A 17,953-nucleotide genomic window follows, 5' to 3' on the forward strand; every position below is an offset into this window, starting at 1 on the left:
GTTTATCTCGGGCTGAAAAACACGTTTTGAAAAGTCTGCTGCTCCTGCCCCATAAGTTACATGGGGGTAGCCAAAGTTGCAGAAACATGTTTATTTCTGCTGAAATACACGTTTTGACACTTTCTGCACACTGGGGTTAAGAGCTTTGGCAGTGAGCTCTTCTGAGCCTAGCAGTTACATTGGATTTCAACAATCTGAAAAAACGCGTTTATCTCGGGCTGAAAAACAAGTTTTGAAAAGTCTGCTGCTCCTGCCCCATAAGTTACATGGGGGTAGCCAAAGTTGCAGAAACATGTTTATTTCTGCTGAAATACACGTTTTGACACTTTCTGCACACTGGGGTTAAGAGCTTTGGCAGTGAGCTCCTCTTTGCCTACCAGTTACATTGAGATTCAACAATCTGAAAAAAAGTGTTTATCTCGGGCTGAAAAACACGTTTTGAAAAGTCTGCTGCTCCTGCCCCATAAGTAACATGGGGGTAGCCAAAGTTGCAGAAACATGTTTATTTCTGCTGAAATACACGTTTTTATACTTTCTGCACACTGGGGTTAAGATCTGAGGCAGTGAGCTCTTCTGAGCCTAGCAGTTACATTGGATTTCAACAATCTGAAAAAACGCGTTTATCTCGGGCTGAAAAACACGTTTTGAAAAGTCTGCTGCTCCTGCCCCATAAGTAACATGGGGGTAGCCAAAGTTGCAGAAACATGTTTATTTCTGCTGAAATACACGTTTTGACACTTTCTGCACACTGGGGTTAAGAGCTTTGGCAGTGAGCTCCTCTTTGCCTAGAAGTTACATTGGGATTCAAGAATCTGAAAAAACGTGTTTATCTCGGGCTGAAAAACACGTTTTGAAAAGTCTGCTGCTCCTGCCCCATAAGTTACATGGGGGTAGCCAAAGTTGCAGAAACATGTTTATTTCTGCTGAAATACACGTTTTGACACTTTCTGCACACTGGGGTTAAGAGCTTTGGCAGTGAGCTCCTCTTTGCCTAGCAGTTACATTGGGATTTAACAATCTGAAAAAACGCGTTTATCTCGGGCTGAAAAACACGTTTTGAAAAGTCTGCTGCTCCTGCTCCATAAGTTACATGGGGGTATCCAAAGTTGCAGAAACATGTTTATTTCTGCTGAAATACACGTTTTGACACTTTCTGCACACTGGGGTTAAGATCTTAGGCAGTGAGCTCTTCTGAGCCTAGCAGTTACATTGGATTTCAACAATCTGAAAAAACGCGTTTATCTCGGCCTGAAAAACACGTTTTGAAAAGTCTGCTGTTTCTGCCATACAAGTTACATGGGGGTGACCAAAGTTGCAGAAACATGTTTATTTCTGCTGAAATACACGTTTTGACACTTTCTGCACACTGGGGTTAAGAGCTTTGGCAGTGAGCTCCTCTTTGCCTAGCAGTTACATTGGGATTCAAGAATCTGAAAAAACGTGTTTATCTCGGGCTGAAAAACACGTTTTGAAAAGTCTGCTGCTCCTGCCCCATAAGTTACATGGGGGTAGCCAAAGTTGCAGAAACATGTTTATTTCTGCTGAAATACACGTTTTGACACTTTCTGCACACTGGGGTTAAGAGCTTTGGCAGTGAGCTCTTCTGAGCCTAGCAGTTACATTGGATTTCAACAATCTGAAAAAACGCGTTTATCTCGGGCTGAAAAACAAGTTTTGAAAAGTCTGCTGCTCCTGCCCCATAAGTTACATGGGGGTAGCCAAAGTTGCAGAAACATGTTTATTTCTGCTGAAATACACGTTTTGACACTTTCTGCACACTGGGGTTAAGAGCTTTGGCAGTGAGCTCCTCTTTGCCTACCAGTTACATTGAGATTCAACAATCTGAAAAAAAGTGTTTATCTCGGGCTGAAAAACACGTTTTGAAAAGTCTGCTGCTCCTGCCCCATAAGTAACATGGGGGTAGCCAAAGTTGCAGAAACATGTTTATTTCTGCTGAAATACACGTTTTTATACTTTCTGCACACTGGGGTTAAGATCTGAGGCAGTGAGCTCTTCTGAGCCTAGCAGTTACATTGGATTTCAACAATCTGAAAAAACGCGTTTATCTCGGGCTGAAAAACACGTTTTGAAAAGTCTGCTGCTCCTGCCCCATAAGTAACATGGGGGTAGCCAAAGTTGCAGAAACATGTTTATTTCTGCTGAAATACACGTTTTGACACTTTCTGCACACTGGGGTTAAGAGCTTTGGCAGTGAGCTCCTCTTTGCCTAGAAGTTACATTGGGATTCAAGAATCTGAAAAAACGTGTTTATCTCGGGCTGAAAAACACGTTTTGAAAAGTCTGCTGCTCCTGCCCCATAAGTTACATGGGGGTAGCCAAAGTTGCAGAAACATGTTTATTTCTGCTGAAATACACGTTTTGACACTTTCTGCACACTGGGGTTAAGAGCTTTGGCAGTGAGCTCCTCTTTGCCTAGCAGTTACATTGGGATTTAACAATCTGAAAAAACGCGTTTATCTCGGGCTGAAAAACACGTTTTGAAAAGTCTGCTGCTCCTGCTCCATAAGTTACATGGGGGTATCCAAAGTTGCAGAAACATGTTTATTTCTGCTGAAATACACGTTTTGACACTTTCTGCACACTGGGGTTAAGATCTTAGGCAGTGAGCTCTTCTGAGCCTAGCAGTTACATTGGATTTCAACAATCTGAAAAAACGCGTTTATCTCGGCCTGAAAAACACGTTTTGAAAAGTCTGCTGTTTCTGCCATACAAGTTACATGGGGGTGACCAAAGTTGCAGAAACATGTTTATTTCTGCTGAAATACACGTTTTGACACTTTCTACACACTGGGGTTAAGAGCTTTGGCAGTGAGCTCCTCTTTGCCTAGCAGTTACATTGGGATTCAACAATCTGAAAAAACGTGTTTATCTCGGGCTGAAAAACACGTTTAGAAAAGTCTGCTGCTCCTGCCCCATAAGTTACATGTGGGTAGCCAAAGTTGCAGAAACATGTTTATTTCTGCTGAAATACACGTTTTGACACTTTCTGCACACTGGGGTTAAGATCTTAGGCAGTGAGCTCGTCTGAGCCTAGCAGTTACATTGGATTTCAACAATCTGAAAAAACGCGTTTATCTCGGGCTGAAAAACACGTTTTGAAAAGTCTGCTGCTCCTGCCCCATAAGTTACATGGGGGTAGCCAAAGTTGCAGAAACATGTTTATTTCTGCTGAAATACACGTTTTGACACTTTCTGCACACTGGGGTTAAGAGCTTTGGCAGTGAGCTCCTCTTTGCCTAGCAGTTACAGATGCAGCCATTCAAAATGCGCGGTAAAAACCCGCGGTACGGTAACCTACCCACAAGCCACCGCGGGGCACCGGAGCATACCGCAGGGCAAGTGATTGGCTGGCCAAAATGACCGACAGGGGCACTCGTGGTGCATTGGTTGGTAGTGCAAAGATTGAATCATTTAATGTCTTTACTGTGCACATTTTAATCCGCTTAGTTTTGAATATTTATATGGATTTTACCACTAAAGGGAAATTTTAGTAGCTGAGCATAAAAAGAAGAGGAGCATAACGCATCTGAAGGTCATAAACGATATTAATTTAAAACATTACTGTATGTATGTAAACTGTACTGTGTATGGCTGGTCTTGGTAGTTTAAAGAAAAAATACACACCAGTCTTCCATTTCTCCCTAAACATTTTAAGCATGAAAGTTTTATGAAACGGTACCCAAATATGCGATTGCTGTATAGAATGAATTTTAATTAAAAAAAAATATTTAACACGAACATTAAGCTGTTTACATCTTCCGCCTGAGAACAGTCACCCGTTGCTACCCAACGCAGAATGGTGATTGGCTGACACCATCTGACACCCCTCTGATTGGAGAAAAAAGACGTGCTGGCGTGCTATACCAGGAAGAGGATTCTTTCCATTCAAAACGTGTATTTTAAAAGTTTAAGAAGTAAAAACCTTACAGCGTACACAGATTTCTAAACTGATCAGGATCGTTATCTTTGTCTTATGCATAATAATGTTCACCGCTCTGTCCAGCAAATTAATAATAAACTTTATTTTATATAGCGTTTTAAACGAATAAGTAATTAGATTGCTCATAAACCTAATCACTTGCTTTTTCTTTTTATTTAGGCTCAGATTACAACTATAGATCGAATTATTAATAACCATAATAACAACCAACCAACAAAAACAACCATATAAACATAATGGTGGTGCTGGACCTTCCAGTTTTATTTATTTATTTTTTAATCGCGTAACATAAACATATTACCGTATGCAAACTGTACTGTATACAATATGTACATGTATATTTAATGTCTTAACTGTGCCCGTTTAAGTATTGAATATTCATATCTAATTTTACCACTGAAGGGAAATCTTAACATAAACATACAGTATATGGCTGGTCTCGGTACTTTAAAGAAAAAAATACACACCGGTATTCCATTTCTCCCTAAACATTGTAAGCTTCGAAGTCTTTAACTAACGTGATACCGGAGTCAACAAGCATACTTTTAGAATTTGATTAAAAGGGAATATAATATGGAATCGCGTATCTCAAGAAATTAATAACGATATAATTATATTCATGTTGCAAAAGAACTGCAACGGACATAAAAACTCCCTTGCATGGTTTCATTACGACCAGAATCGGTCTTGAGATATTTTTAACTTGATTTACAGTATTTGAGAGGTATGTCTTAACACCGATACTACAGTGCTTAAGTACTGCTCACGTATATGTTTCTAGGTTTATATTATGCATTTCATACGGTCAAATTACTTTTGAGCAATAAGAAGCGAGAAACGGTATGCGTTTTACTTTCGTTTTGTGCTGGGACCCGTGGATTGATTAGAGATATCAAGTACATACAAGTCATTTTTTAAATGTTGTAGTTCGTCTTGAAAAAATGTTACGAGTACATCATCTATCAACAATTACACAGGTTCTGTTTCCATATTGCGGATTTTGGTTACGTAATATTATTTTCTAGATTTCACGTTGTGAATATGATGGGATGTCTGATGGGATGTTTCTAAAAATCCATCCTCTGTAAAACGTCTTCTCCAGTTGTCCTGCATATGTATTCGCTAATGAAGCTGTGTGTTCTGAGCCTAGATCTCTACATTTCTGTATGAACCAGCTTAGAGGGCTAAAGACAGCTTGTGTTTAAATTGAGTGTAAGGCAATTTATGCTTCTAAAGTCATGGTCAGCATTTACCTTTGTACTGTGTTGTAAACTTGTTCTGTGCCAAGTCACATTATTTTATAGCGTTTTTAAAGCGTTATCAAATACGGTGTTACTGTAGTTTACTGAGTCCCATGTCACATGGTCTGTGATTGAAACCTGTAAAACCGGTTTAATTCGTCACAGCCAGCACTCTTCAGGTGTGAGAGTCTTCTGCTCAGAATGAAACGCTAAAATGTTTGTGTATATTCTAATGGTAGTGGGGGCGGGGTGTGTGGGAATAAGTTTGGTTGAAACATTTTCTCTGAAAGCATTTTCTTCTTGTAACCGATCTTGTTACAGCATGTTACAGTTTACTATTATTAACCATATTAATTTTAAGTGCTTAATGTAAAATCTTGTAAAAATATATTTTCATTGTTCAAATATACATTAAGTCTGACTATCATATAATAAGTTAAATACAAAACTAAAGAAAAAATAGGGTTAAATATAATTCAAAATATTTTGCTAACAATGTTAACTGTTTATGAATAATAAAATGTATTAACTAAGGAGTAGGATGGCACAGTTGTTAGTATGTTTTTTTTTTTTTTTTAACCCAATCTCCGGGAAACCATTAGTACGATGGTGAATCGGAGATTCTCAACCCTTGCTGCGTACGACTGGAAAAGAATTCGTGATCGGATCAACGAAATGCTTCGTAGGAGGAGGCAGTCTTTTCCTCTTGTCTAACAGTCTGTCCACAAACAAAACATTCCTGTTAGACAAGAGGAATTGAAAAAAAAACAATGTTGTCAATGAAAACCGGTGTGTGTGTCTCTCCCTGCTGGATGTCCCTCTCACAAACTGCTGAATGAATAAAATAATTTTATTGAAAACGAGTTTGCGATTGTCTGGTCTTTAAATTCTGTAGATACGCGATTCCATATTATATTCCCTTTTAATCAAATTCTAAAAGTATGCTTGTTGACTCCGGTATCGCGTTAGTTAAAGACTTCGATGCTTAAAATGTTTAGGGAGAAATGGAATACTGGTGTGTATGTTTTCTTTAAAGTACCGAGACCAGCCATATACTGTATGTTTAAGTTCCAAAATTAATATCGTTTATGGGCTTCACACGCGTTGCAGTATGCTCAGGCACTAAGTAAAAGGAGATGCTTCGTATTGCTTGACTAATTTTAAAAACTAAGTTATAAATATAAAAATTGCAGGCGCTGCTCTGGTGCGTCGGCTCCTACACAGTGCCTGTCTGCCGTAAGCGTTACAATATACATACAGTACCCAACACTGCTTGTACCCATCTGTCATGTAAATAAAACACCTTGAATTGAATTGAATTGAGGGGAGAAGGGGGGGATACTAAAGCCAATACTGGCTCAATGGGCTTTGACGTGCTAATGCGTTAACGGTCCGGGTGTGGCAGGCTTCCAATGTCAACTCGACTCGATTAGAAGACAATGAACGTATTTTAGCCCTAAATGAATTAATAGCAAACATGGTTTACATAAAATACATTTTTCCAAGAAAGTTTATAATAATACGATCTATAGTTGAAATCTGAGCCTACTTTAAAAATAAAGGAAAAGCATTTTCAAAGAGCAATCACGCTGTGTTTATGAAGAAAAAGTGATTAGGTTTATGAGCAATCTAATTACCTATTCGCTTAAAATGCTATATAAAATAAAGTTTATTTAGAGATGAATGATCAGTGTCGCAGTTTAAATAATGTGAGTCAGGAAACTAACACAGCGCCACCGGATTTAATAACGCAATAAAAACGCTATAAAATAATGTGACACAGTACAGCACAGTACAACAATACTGACCATGACTTTAGAAGCATAAATTACCTTACACTCAATTTAAACACAAGCTGTCTTTCTGTATGAACCTCTAAGCTGGTTCATACAGAAAATGTAGAAATGCATTAGCCTGATCATGATTAAAAAACACATAATTAAACACGCGTTTGCGATTTAAATCAGAACACGATTTAAATCAATATAAATGTTTATATTGTAACGCATACTGTCCCGCCTCCATTTCTCTATAACAATTTACTGTTGCACACACACACACAATAGAAGCAGGAACCACTGTCAGAAGGGAAGATATATTCAAAATATCGCAAATATCGATCATGTTGCGATATTTTGAAATATAAAAGTCAATTGATTGTCCATAATATCGCTTACCTATTTTTTCGAAGAAATGTTTGTTAAAATAAAAGTCCAGCACCAGCTGGATTCGAACACACAACCTACCAGTTGGAAGTCACGCACCTAGACCAGTAGGCTACAAGACAACTCGCATGTTCAGGTAGGCGAAACAGCCTTACACAGTCCTGCCGCAGTACACGGATATAATCATACCGTTATTAAATTCTTTAGATACGCGATTCCATATTATATTCCCTTTTAATCAAATTCTAAAAGTATGCTTGTTGACTCCGGTATCACGTTAGTTAAAGACTTCGAAGCTTACAATGTTTAGGGAGAAATGGAATACCGGTGTGTATTTTTCCTTGTGATATTTTAAGCTCTAGTTGAATGATAGGTGTCGCATTTTAAATCATTTTCGTAGCTAGAAATTATGAAACGCCCTGTTAAAAGCAAGGAAGTTTTTATGCCCCGTTGAAGTAAAACAAAATGCCTGACAAAGTATGGCTTGGACAGATTCCAAGTGCTTGTACAAATGTGCTAAAGAAATTATACTTTGAGTATACAGCTTGTCCAAAGTCATCCATTATTAATACTATTAGTAATATCTTCAGTAAAGGCTTTGATGCATAAATATTTCTGATAAAGGTAGGTTGTGTACTTCTGTCCAACTGAGCAATCTTGCTTTCATAATATATACCAACATTTTAATGACTGATGATTAACATGCTGTAATACACAGTTCAAAATTAAAGGCTCAAATGCTGTACATGAGAGGTTAAGCTCCCCCTGGCGGTTTTACAAGGCGACGCCGGATAGTTAGTCACGTGACACACGTGAAATGCGTGATACCGCGTGATACTGTGACACGCCCACCGGGGTATGCCGCGAAATACCTCACCCATTTTGAATGGCTGCATCTGTACATTGGGATTCAGCAATCTGAAAAAACGTGTTTATCTCGGGCTGAAAAACACGTTTTGAAAAGTCTGCTGCTCCTGCCCCATAAGTTACATGGGGGTAGCCAAAGTTGCAGAAACATGTTTATTTTTGCTGAAATACACGTTTTGACACTTTCTGCACACTGGGGTTAAGAGCTTTGGCAGTGAGCTCCTCTTAGCCTAGCAGTTACATTGGGATTCAACAATCTGAAAAAAACGCGTTTATCTCGGGCTGAAAAACACGTTTTGAAAAGTCTGCTGTTCCTGCCATACAAGTTACATCTGGTTGACCAAAGTTGCAGAAACATGTTTATTTTTGCTGAAATACACGTTTTGACACTTTCTGCACACTGGGGTTAAGAGCTTTGGCAGTGAGCTCCTCTTAGCCTAGCACTTACATTGGATTTCAACAATCTGAAAAAACGCGTTTATCTCGGGCTGAAAAACACGTTTTGAAAAGTCTGCTGCTCCTGTCCCATAAGTTACATGGGGGTAGCCAAATTTGCAGAAACATGTTTATTTCTGCTGAAAAACAGGTTTTGACACTTTCTGCACACTGGGGTTAAGAGCTGAGGCAGTCAGCTCTTCTGAGCCTAGCAGTTACATTGGATTTCAACAATCTGAAAAAACGCGTTTATCTCGGGCTGAAAAACACGTTTTGAAAAGTCTGCTGCTCCTGCCCCATAAGTAACATGGGGGTAGCCAAAGTTGCAGAAACATGTTTATTTCTGCTGAAATACACGTTTTTACACTTTCTGCACACTGGGGTTAAGATCTGAGGCAGTGAGCTCTTCTGAGCCTAGCAGTTACTTTGGATTTCAACAATCTGAAAAAAACGCGTTTATCTCGGGCTGAAAAACACGTTTTGAAAAGTCTGCTGTTTCTGCCATACAAGTTACATGGGGGTGACCAAAGTTGCAGAAACATGTTTATTTCTGCTGAAATACACGTTTTGACACTTTCTGCACACTGGGGTTAAGAGCTTTGGCAGTGAGCTCCTCTTTGCCTAGCAGTTACATTGGGATTCAACAATCTGAAAAAACGTGTTTATCTCGGGCTGAAAAACACGTTTTGAAAAGTCTGCTGCTCCTGCCCCATAAGTTACATGGGGGTAGCCAAAGTTGCAGAAACATGTTTATTTTTGCTGAAATACACGTTTTGACACTTTCTGCACACTGGGGTTAAGAGCTTTGGCAGTGAGCTCCTCTTTGCCTACCAGTTACATTGAGATTCAACAATCTGAAAAAAAGTGTTTATCTCGGGCTGAAAAACACGTTTTGAAAAGTCTGCTGCTCCTGCCCCATAAGTAACATGGGGGTAGCCAAAGTTGCAGAAACATGTTTATTTCTGCTGAAATACACGTTTTTATACTTTCTGCACACTGGGGTTAAGATCTGAGGCAGTGAGCTCTTCTGAGCCTAGCAGTTACATTGGATTTCAACAATCTGAAAAAACGCGTTTATCTCGGGCTGAAAAACACGTTTTGAAAAGTCTGCTGCTCCTGCCCCATAAGTAACATGGGGGTAGCCAAAGTTGCAGAAACATGTTTATTTCTGCTGAAATACACGTTTTGACACTTTCTGCACACTGGGGTTAAGAGCTTTGGCAGTGAGCTCCTCTTTGCCTAGAAGTTACATTGGGATTCAAGAATCTGAAAAAACGTGTTTATCTCGGGCTGAAAAACACGTTTTGAAAAGTCTGCTGCTCCTGCCCCATAAGTTACATGGGGGTAGCCAAAGTTGCAGAAACATGTTTATTTCTGCTGAAATACACGTTTTGACACTTTCTGCACACTGGGGTTAAGAGCTTTGGCAGTGAGCTCCTCTTTGCCTAGCAGTTACATTGGGATTTAACAATCTGAAAAAACGCGTTTATCTCGGGCTGAAAAACACGTTTTGAAAAGTCTGCTGCTCCTGCCCCATAAGTTACATGGGGGTAGCCAAAGTTGCAGAAACATGTTTATTTCTGCTGAAATACACGTTTTGACACTTTCTGCACACTGGGGTTAAGAGCTTTGGCAGTGAGCTCCTCTTTGCCTAGCAGTTACATTGGGATTCAGCAATCTGAAAAAACGTGTTTATCTCGGGCTGAAAAACACGTTTTGAAAAGTCTGCTGCTCCTGCCCCATAAGTTACATGGGGGTAGCCAAAGTTGCAGAAACATGTTTATTTTTGCTGAAATACACGTTTTGACACTTTCTGCACACTGGGGTTAAGAGCTTTGGCAGTGAGCTCCTCTTAGCCTAGCACTTACATTGGATTTCAACAATCTGAAAAAACGCGTTTATCTCGGGCTGAAAAACACGTTTTGAAAAGTCTGCTGCTCCTGTCCCATAAGTTACATGGGGGTAGCCAAATTTGCAGAAACATGTTTATTTCTGCTGAAAAACAGGTTTTGACACTTTCTGCACACTGGGGTTAAGAGCTGAGGCAGTCAGCTCTTCTGAGCCTAGCAGTTACATTGGATTTCAACAATCTGAAAAAACGCGTTTATCTCGGGCTGAAAAACACGTTTTGAAAAGTCTGCTGCTCCTGCCCCATAAGTAACATGGGGGTAGCCAAAGTTGCAGAAACATGTTTATTTCTGCTGAAATACACGTTTTTACACTTTCTGCACACTGGGGTTAAGATCTGAGGCAGTGAGCTCTTCTGAGCCTAGCAGTTACTTTGGATTTCAACAATCTGAAAAAAACGCGTTTATCTCGGGCTGAAAAACACGTTTTGAAAAGTCTGCTGTTTCTGCCATACAAGTTACATGGGGGTGACCAAAGTTGCAGAAACATGTTTATTTCTGCTGAAATACACGTTTTGACACTTTCTGCACACTGGGGTTAAGAGCTTTGGCAGTGAGCTCCTCTTTGCCTAGCAGTTACATTGGGATTCAACAATCTGAAAAAACGTGTTTATCTCGGGCTGAAAAACACGTTTTGAAAAGTCTGCTGCTCCTGCCCCATAAGTTACATGGGGGTAGCCAAAGTTGCAGAAACATGTTTATTTCTGCTGAAATACACGTTTTGACACTTTCTGCACACTGGGGTTAAGAGCTTTGGCAGTGAGCTCCTCTTTGCCTAGCAGTTACATTGGGATTCAACAATCTGAAAAAACGCGTTTATCTCGGGCTGAAAAACACGTTTTGAAAAGTCTGCTGCTCCTGCCCCATAAGTAACATGGGGGTAGCCAAAGTTGCAGAAACATGTTTATTTCTGCTGAAATACACGTTTTGACACTTTCTGCACACTGGGGTTAAGATCTGAGGCAGTGAGCTCTTCTGAGCCTAGCAGTTACATTGGATTTCAACAATCTGAAAAAACGCGTTTATCTCGGGCTGAAAAACACGTTTTGAAAAGTCTGCTGCTCCTGTCCCATAAGTTACATGGGGGTAGCCAAACTTGCAGAAACATGTTTATTTCTGCTGAAATACACGTTTTGACACTTTCTGCACACTGGGGTTAAGATCTGAGGCAGTGAGCTCTTCTCAGCCTAGCAGTTACATTGGATTTCAACAATCTGAAAAAACGCGTTTATCTCGGGCTGAAAAACAGGTTTTGAAAAGTCTGCTGCTCCTGTCCCATAAGTTACATGGGGGTAGCCAAAGTTGCAGAAACATGTTAATTTCTGCTGAAATACACGTTTTGACACTTTCTGCACACTGGGGTTAAGAGCATTGGCAGTGAGCTCCTCTTTGCCTAGCAGTTACATTGGGATTCAACAATCTGAAAAAACGTGTTTATCTCGGGCTGAAAAACACGTTTTGAAAAGTCTGCTGCTCCTGCCCCATAAGTTACATGGGGGTAGCCAAAGTTGCAGAAACATGTTTATTTTTGCTGAAATACACGTTTTGACACTTTCTGCACATTGGGGTTAAGAGCTTTGGCAGTTAGCTCCTCATAGCCTAGCAGTTACATTGGGATTCAACAATCTGAAAAAACGCGTTTATCTCGGGCTGAAAAACACGTTTTGAAAAGTCTGCTGTTCCTGCCATACAAGTTACATCTGGGTGACCAAAGTTGCAGAAACATGTTTATTTTTGCTGAAATACACGTTTTGACACTTTCTGCACACTGGGGTTAAGAGCTTTGGCAGTGAGCTCCTCTTAGCCTAGCACTTACATTGGATTTCAACAATCTGAAAAAACGCGTTTATCTCGGGCTGAAAAACACGTTTTGAAAAGTCTGCTGCTCCTGCCCCATAAGTAACATGGGGGTAGCCAAATTTGCAGAAACATGTTTATTTCGGCTGAAAAACAGGTTTTGACACTTTCTGCACACTGGGGTTAAGAGCTGAGGCAGTCAGCTCTTCTGAGCCTAGCAGTTACATTGGATTTCAACAATCTGAAAAAACGCGTTTATCTCGGGCTGAAAAACACGTTTTGAAAAGTCTGCTGCTCCTGCCCCATAAGTAACATGGGGGTAGCCAAAGTTGCAGAAACATGTTTATTTCTGCTGAAATACACGTTTTTACACTTTCTGCACACTGGGTTTAAGATCTGAGGCAGTGAGCTCTTCTGAGCCTAGCAGTTACTTTGGATTTCAACAATCTGAAAAAAACGCGTTTATCTCGGGCTGAAAAACACGTTTTGAAAAGTCTGCTGCTCCTGTCCCATAAGTTACACGGGGGTAGCCAAAGTTGCAGAAACATGTTTATTTCTGCTGAAATACACGTTTTGACACTTTCTACACACTGGGGTTAAGAGCTTTGGCAGTGAGCTCCTCTTTGCCTAGCAGTTACATTGGGATTCAACAATCTGAAAAAACGTGTTTATCTCGGGCTGAAAAACACGTTTTGAAAAGTCTGCTGCTCCTGCCCCATAAGTTACATGGGGGTATCCAAAGTTGCAGAAACATGTTTATTTTTGCTGAAATACACGTTTTGACACTTTCTGCACACTGGGGTTAAGATCTTAGGCAGTGAGCTCTTCTGAGCCTAGCAGTTACATTGGATTTCAACAATCTGAAAAAACGCGTATATCTCGGGCTGAAAAACACGTTTTGAAAAGTCTGCTGCTCCTGCCCCATAAGTTACATGGGGGTAGCCAAAGTTGCAGAAACATGTTTATTTCTGCTGAAATACACGTTTTGACACTTTCTGCACACTGGGGTTAAGAGCTTTGGCAGTGAGCTCCTCTTTGCCTACCAGTTACATTGAGATTCAACAATCTGAAAAAAAGTGTTTATCTCGGGCTGAAAAACACGTTTTGAAAAGTCTGCTGCTCCTGCCCCATAAGTAACATGGGGGTAGCCAAAGTTGCAGAAACATGTTTATTTCTGCTGAAATACACGTTTTTACACTTTCTGCACACTGGGGTTAAGATCTGAGGCAGTGAGCTCTTCTGAGCCTAGCAGTTACTTTGGATTTCAACAATCTGAAAAAAACGCGTTTATCTCGGGCTGAAAAACACGTTTTGAAAAGTCTGCTGTTTCTGCCATACAAGTTACATGGGGGTGACCAAAGTTGCAGAAACATGTTTATTTCTGCTGAAATACACGTTTTGACACTTTCTGCACACTGGGGTTAAGAGCTTTGGCAGTGAGCTCCTCTTTGCCTAGCAGTTACATTGGGATTCAACAATCTGAAAAAACGTGTTTATCTCGGGCTGAAAAACACGTTTTGAAAAGTCTGCTGCTCCTGCCCCATAAGTTACATGGGGGTAGCCAAAGTTGCAGAAACATGTTTATTTTTGCTGAAATACACGTTTTGACACTTTCTGCACACTGGGGTTAAGAGCTTTGGCAGTGAGCTCCTCTTTGCCTAGCAGTTACATTGGGATTCAACAATCTGAAAAAACGCGTTTATCTCGGGCTGAAAAACACGTTTTGAAAAGTCTGCTGCTCCTGCCCCATAAGTAACATGGGGGTAGCCAAAGTTGCAGAAACATGTTTATTTCTGCTGAAATACACGTTTTGACACTTTCTGCACACTGGGGTTAAGATCTGAGGCAGTGAGCTCTTCTGAGCCTAGCAGTTACATTGGATTTCAACAATCTGAAAAAACGCGTTTATCTCGGGCTGAAAAACACGTTTTGAAAAGTCTGCTGCTCCTGTCCCATAAGTTACATGGGGGTAGCCAAACTTGCAGAAACATGTTTATTTCTGCTGAAATACACGTTTTGACACTTTCTGCACACTGGGGTTAAGATCTGAGGCAGTGAGCTCTTCTGAGCCTAGCAGTTACATTGGATTTCAACAATCTGAAAAAACGCGTTTATCTCGGGCTGAAAAACAGGTTTTGAAAAGTCTGCTGCTCCTGTCCCATAAGTTACATGGGGGTAGCCAAAGTTGCAGAAACATGTTAATTTCTGCTGAAATACACGTTTTGACACTTTCTGCACACTGGGGTTAAGAGCATTGGCAGTGAGCTCCTCTTTGCCTAGCAGTTACATTGGGATTCAACAATCTGAAAAAACGTGTTTATCTCGGGCTGAAAAACACGTTTTGAAAAGTCTGCTGCTCCTGTCCCATAAGTTACATGGGGGTAGCCAAAGTTGCAGAAACATGTTTATTTTTGCTGAAATACACGTTTTGACACTTTCTGCACATTGGGGTTAAGAGCTTTGGCAGTTAGCTCCTCATAGCCTAGCAGTTACATTGGGATTCAACAATCTGAAAAAACGCGTTTATCTCGGGCTGAAAAACACGTTTTGAAAAGTCTGCTGTTCCTGCCATACAAGTTACATCTGGGTGACCAAAGTTGCAGAAACATGTTTATTTTTGCTGAAATACACGTTTTGACACTTTCTGCACACTGGGGTTAAGAGCTTTGGCAGTGAGCTCCTCTTAGCCTAGCACTTACATTGGATTTCAACAATCTGAAAAAACGCGTTTATCTCGGGCTGAAAAACACGTTTTGAAAAGTCTGCTGCTCCTGTCCCATAAGTTACATGGGGGTAGCCAAATTTGCAGAAACATGTTTATTTCGGCTGAAAAACAGGTTTTGACACTTTCTGCACACTGGGGTTAAGAGCTGAGGCAGTCAGCTCTTCTGAGCCTAGCAGTTACATTGGATTTCAACAATCTGAAAAAACGCGTTTATCTCGGGCTGAAAAACACGTTTTGAAAAGTCAGCTGCTCCTGCCCCATAAGTAACATGAGGGTAGCCAAAGTTGCAGAAACATGTTTATTTCTGCTGAAATACACGTTTTTACACTTTCTGCACACTGGGTTTAAGATCTGAGGCAGTGAGCTCTTCTGAGCCTAGCAGTTACTTTGGATTTCAACAATCTGAAAAAAACGCGTTTATCTCGGGCTGAAAAACACGTTTTGAAAAGTCTGCTGCTCCTGTCCCATAAGTTACACGGGGGTAGCCAAAGTTGCAGAAACATGTTTATTTCTGCTGAAATACACGTTTTGACACTTTCTACACACTGGGGTTAAGAGCTTTGGCAGTGAGCTCCTCTTTGCCTAGCAGTTACATTGGGATTCAACAATCTGAAAAAACGTGTTTATCTCGGGCTGAAAAACACGTTTTGAAAAGTCTGCTGCTCCTGCCCCATAAGTTACATGGGGGTAGCCAAAGTTGCAGAAACATGTTTATTTTTGCTGAAATACACGTTTTGACACTTTCTGCACATTGGGGTTAAGAGCTTTGGCAGTGAGCTCCTCATAGCCTAGCAGTTACATTGGGATTCAACAATCTGAAAAAACGCGTTTATCTCGGGCTGAAAAACACGTTTTGAAAAGTCTGCTGCTCCTGCCCCATAAGTTACATGGGGGTATCCAAAGTTGCAGAAACATGTTTATTTCTGCTAAAATACACGTTTTGACACTTTCTGCACACTGGGGTTAAGATCTTAGGCAGTGAGCTCTTCTGAGCCTAGCAGTTACATTGGATTTCAACAATCTGAAAAAACGCGTATATCTCGGGCTGAAAAACACGTTTTGAAAAGTCTGCTGCTCCTGCCCCATAAGTTACATGGGGGTAGCCAAAGTTGCAGAAACATGTTTATTTCTGCTGAAATACACGTTTTGACACTTTCTGCACACTGGGGTTAAGATCTTAGGCAGTGAGCTCTTCTGAGCCTAGCAGTTACATTGGATTGCAACAATCTGAAAAAACGCGTTTATCTCGGGCTGAAAAACAAGTTTTGAAAAGTCTGCTGCTCCTGCCCCATAAGTTACATGGGGGTAGCCAAAGTTGCAGAAACATGTTTATTTCTGCTGAAATACACGTTTTGACACTTTCTGCACACTGGGGTTAAGAGCTTTGGCAGTGAGCTCCTCTTTGCCTACCAGTTACATTGAGATTCAACAATCTGAAAAAAAGTGTTTATCTCGGGCTGAAAAACACGTTTTGAAAAGTCTGCTGCTCCTGCCCCATAAGTAACATGGGGGTAGCCAAAGTTGCAGAAACATGTTTATTTCTGCTGAAATACACGTTTTTACACTTTCTGCACACTGGGGTTAAGATCTGAGGCAGTGAGCTCTTCTGAGCCTAGCAGTTACTTTGGATTTCAACAATCTGAAAAAAACGCGTTTATCTCGGGCTGAAAAACACGTTTTGAAAAGTCTGCTGTTTCTGCCATACAAGTTACATGGGGGTGACCAAAGTTGCAGAAACATGTTTATTTCTGCTGAAATACACGTTTTGACACTTTCTGCACACTGGGGTTAAGAGCTTTGGCAGTGAGCTCCTCTTTGCCTAGCAGTTACATTGGGATTCAACAATCTGAAAAAACGTGTTTATCTCGGGCTGAAAAACACGTTTTGAAAAGTCTGCTGCTCCTGCCCCATAAGTTACATGGGGGTAGCCAAAGTTGCAGAAACATGTTTATTTTTGCTGAAATACACGTTTTGACACTTTCTGCACACTGGGGTTAAGAGCTTTGGCAGTGAGCTCCTCTTTGCCTAGCAGTTACATTGGGATTCAACAATCTGAAAAAACGCGTTTATCTCGGGCTGAAAAACACGTTTTGAAAAGTCTGCTGCTCCTGCCCCATAAGTAACATGGGGGTAGCCAAAGTTGCAGAAACATGTTTATTTCTGCTGAAATACACGTTTTGACACTTTCTGCACACTGGGGTTAAGATCTGAGGCAGTGAGCTCTTCTGAGCCTAGCAGTTACATTGGATTTCAACAATCTGAAAAAACGCGTTTATCTCGGGCTGAAAAACACGTTTTGAAAAGTCTGCTGCTCCTGTCCCATAAGTTACATGGGGGTAGCCAAACTTGCAGAAACATGTTTATTTCTGCTGAAATACACGTTTTGACACTTTCTGCACACTGGGGTTAAGATCTGAGGCAGTGAGCTCTTCTGAGCCTAGCAGTTACATTGGATTTCAACAATCTGAAAAAACGCGTTTATCTCGGGCTGAAAAACAGGTTTTGAAAAGTCTGCTGCTCCTGTCCCATAAGTTACATGGGGGTAGCCAAAGTTGCAGAAACATGTTAATTTCTGCTGAAATACACGTTTTGACACTTTCTGCACACTGGGGTTAAGAGCATTGGCAGTGAGCTCCTCTTTGCCTAGCAGTTACATTGGGATTCAACAATCTGAAAAAACGTGTTTATCTCGGGCTGAAAAACACGTTTTGAAAAGTCTGCTGCTCCTGTCCCATAAGTTACATGGGGGTAGCCAAAGTTGCAGAAACATGTTTATTTTTGCTGAAATACACGTTTTGACACTTTCTGCACATTGGGGTTAAGAGCTTTGGCAGTTAGCTCCTCATAGCCTAGCA

The sequence above is a fragment of the Lepisosteus platostomus genome, chromosome 19 (assembly GCF_059453375.1).
Source record: "Lepisosteus platostomus isolate fLepPlt1 chromosome 19, fLepPlt1.hap1, whole genome shotgun sequence".
NCBI lineage: Eukaryota > Metazoa > Chordata > Actinopteri > Semionotiformes > Lepisosteidae > Lepisosteus > Lepisosteus platostomus.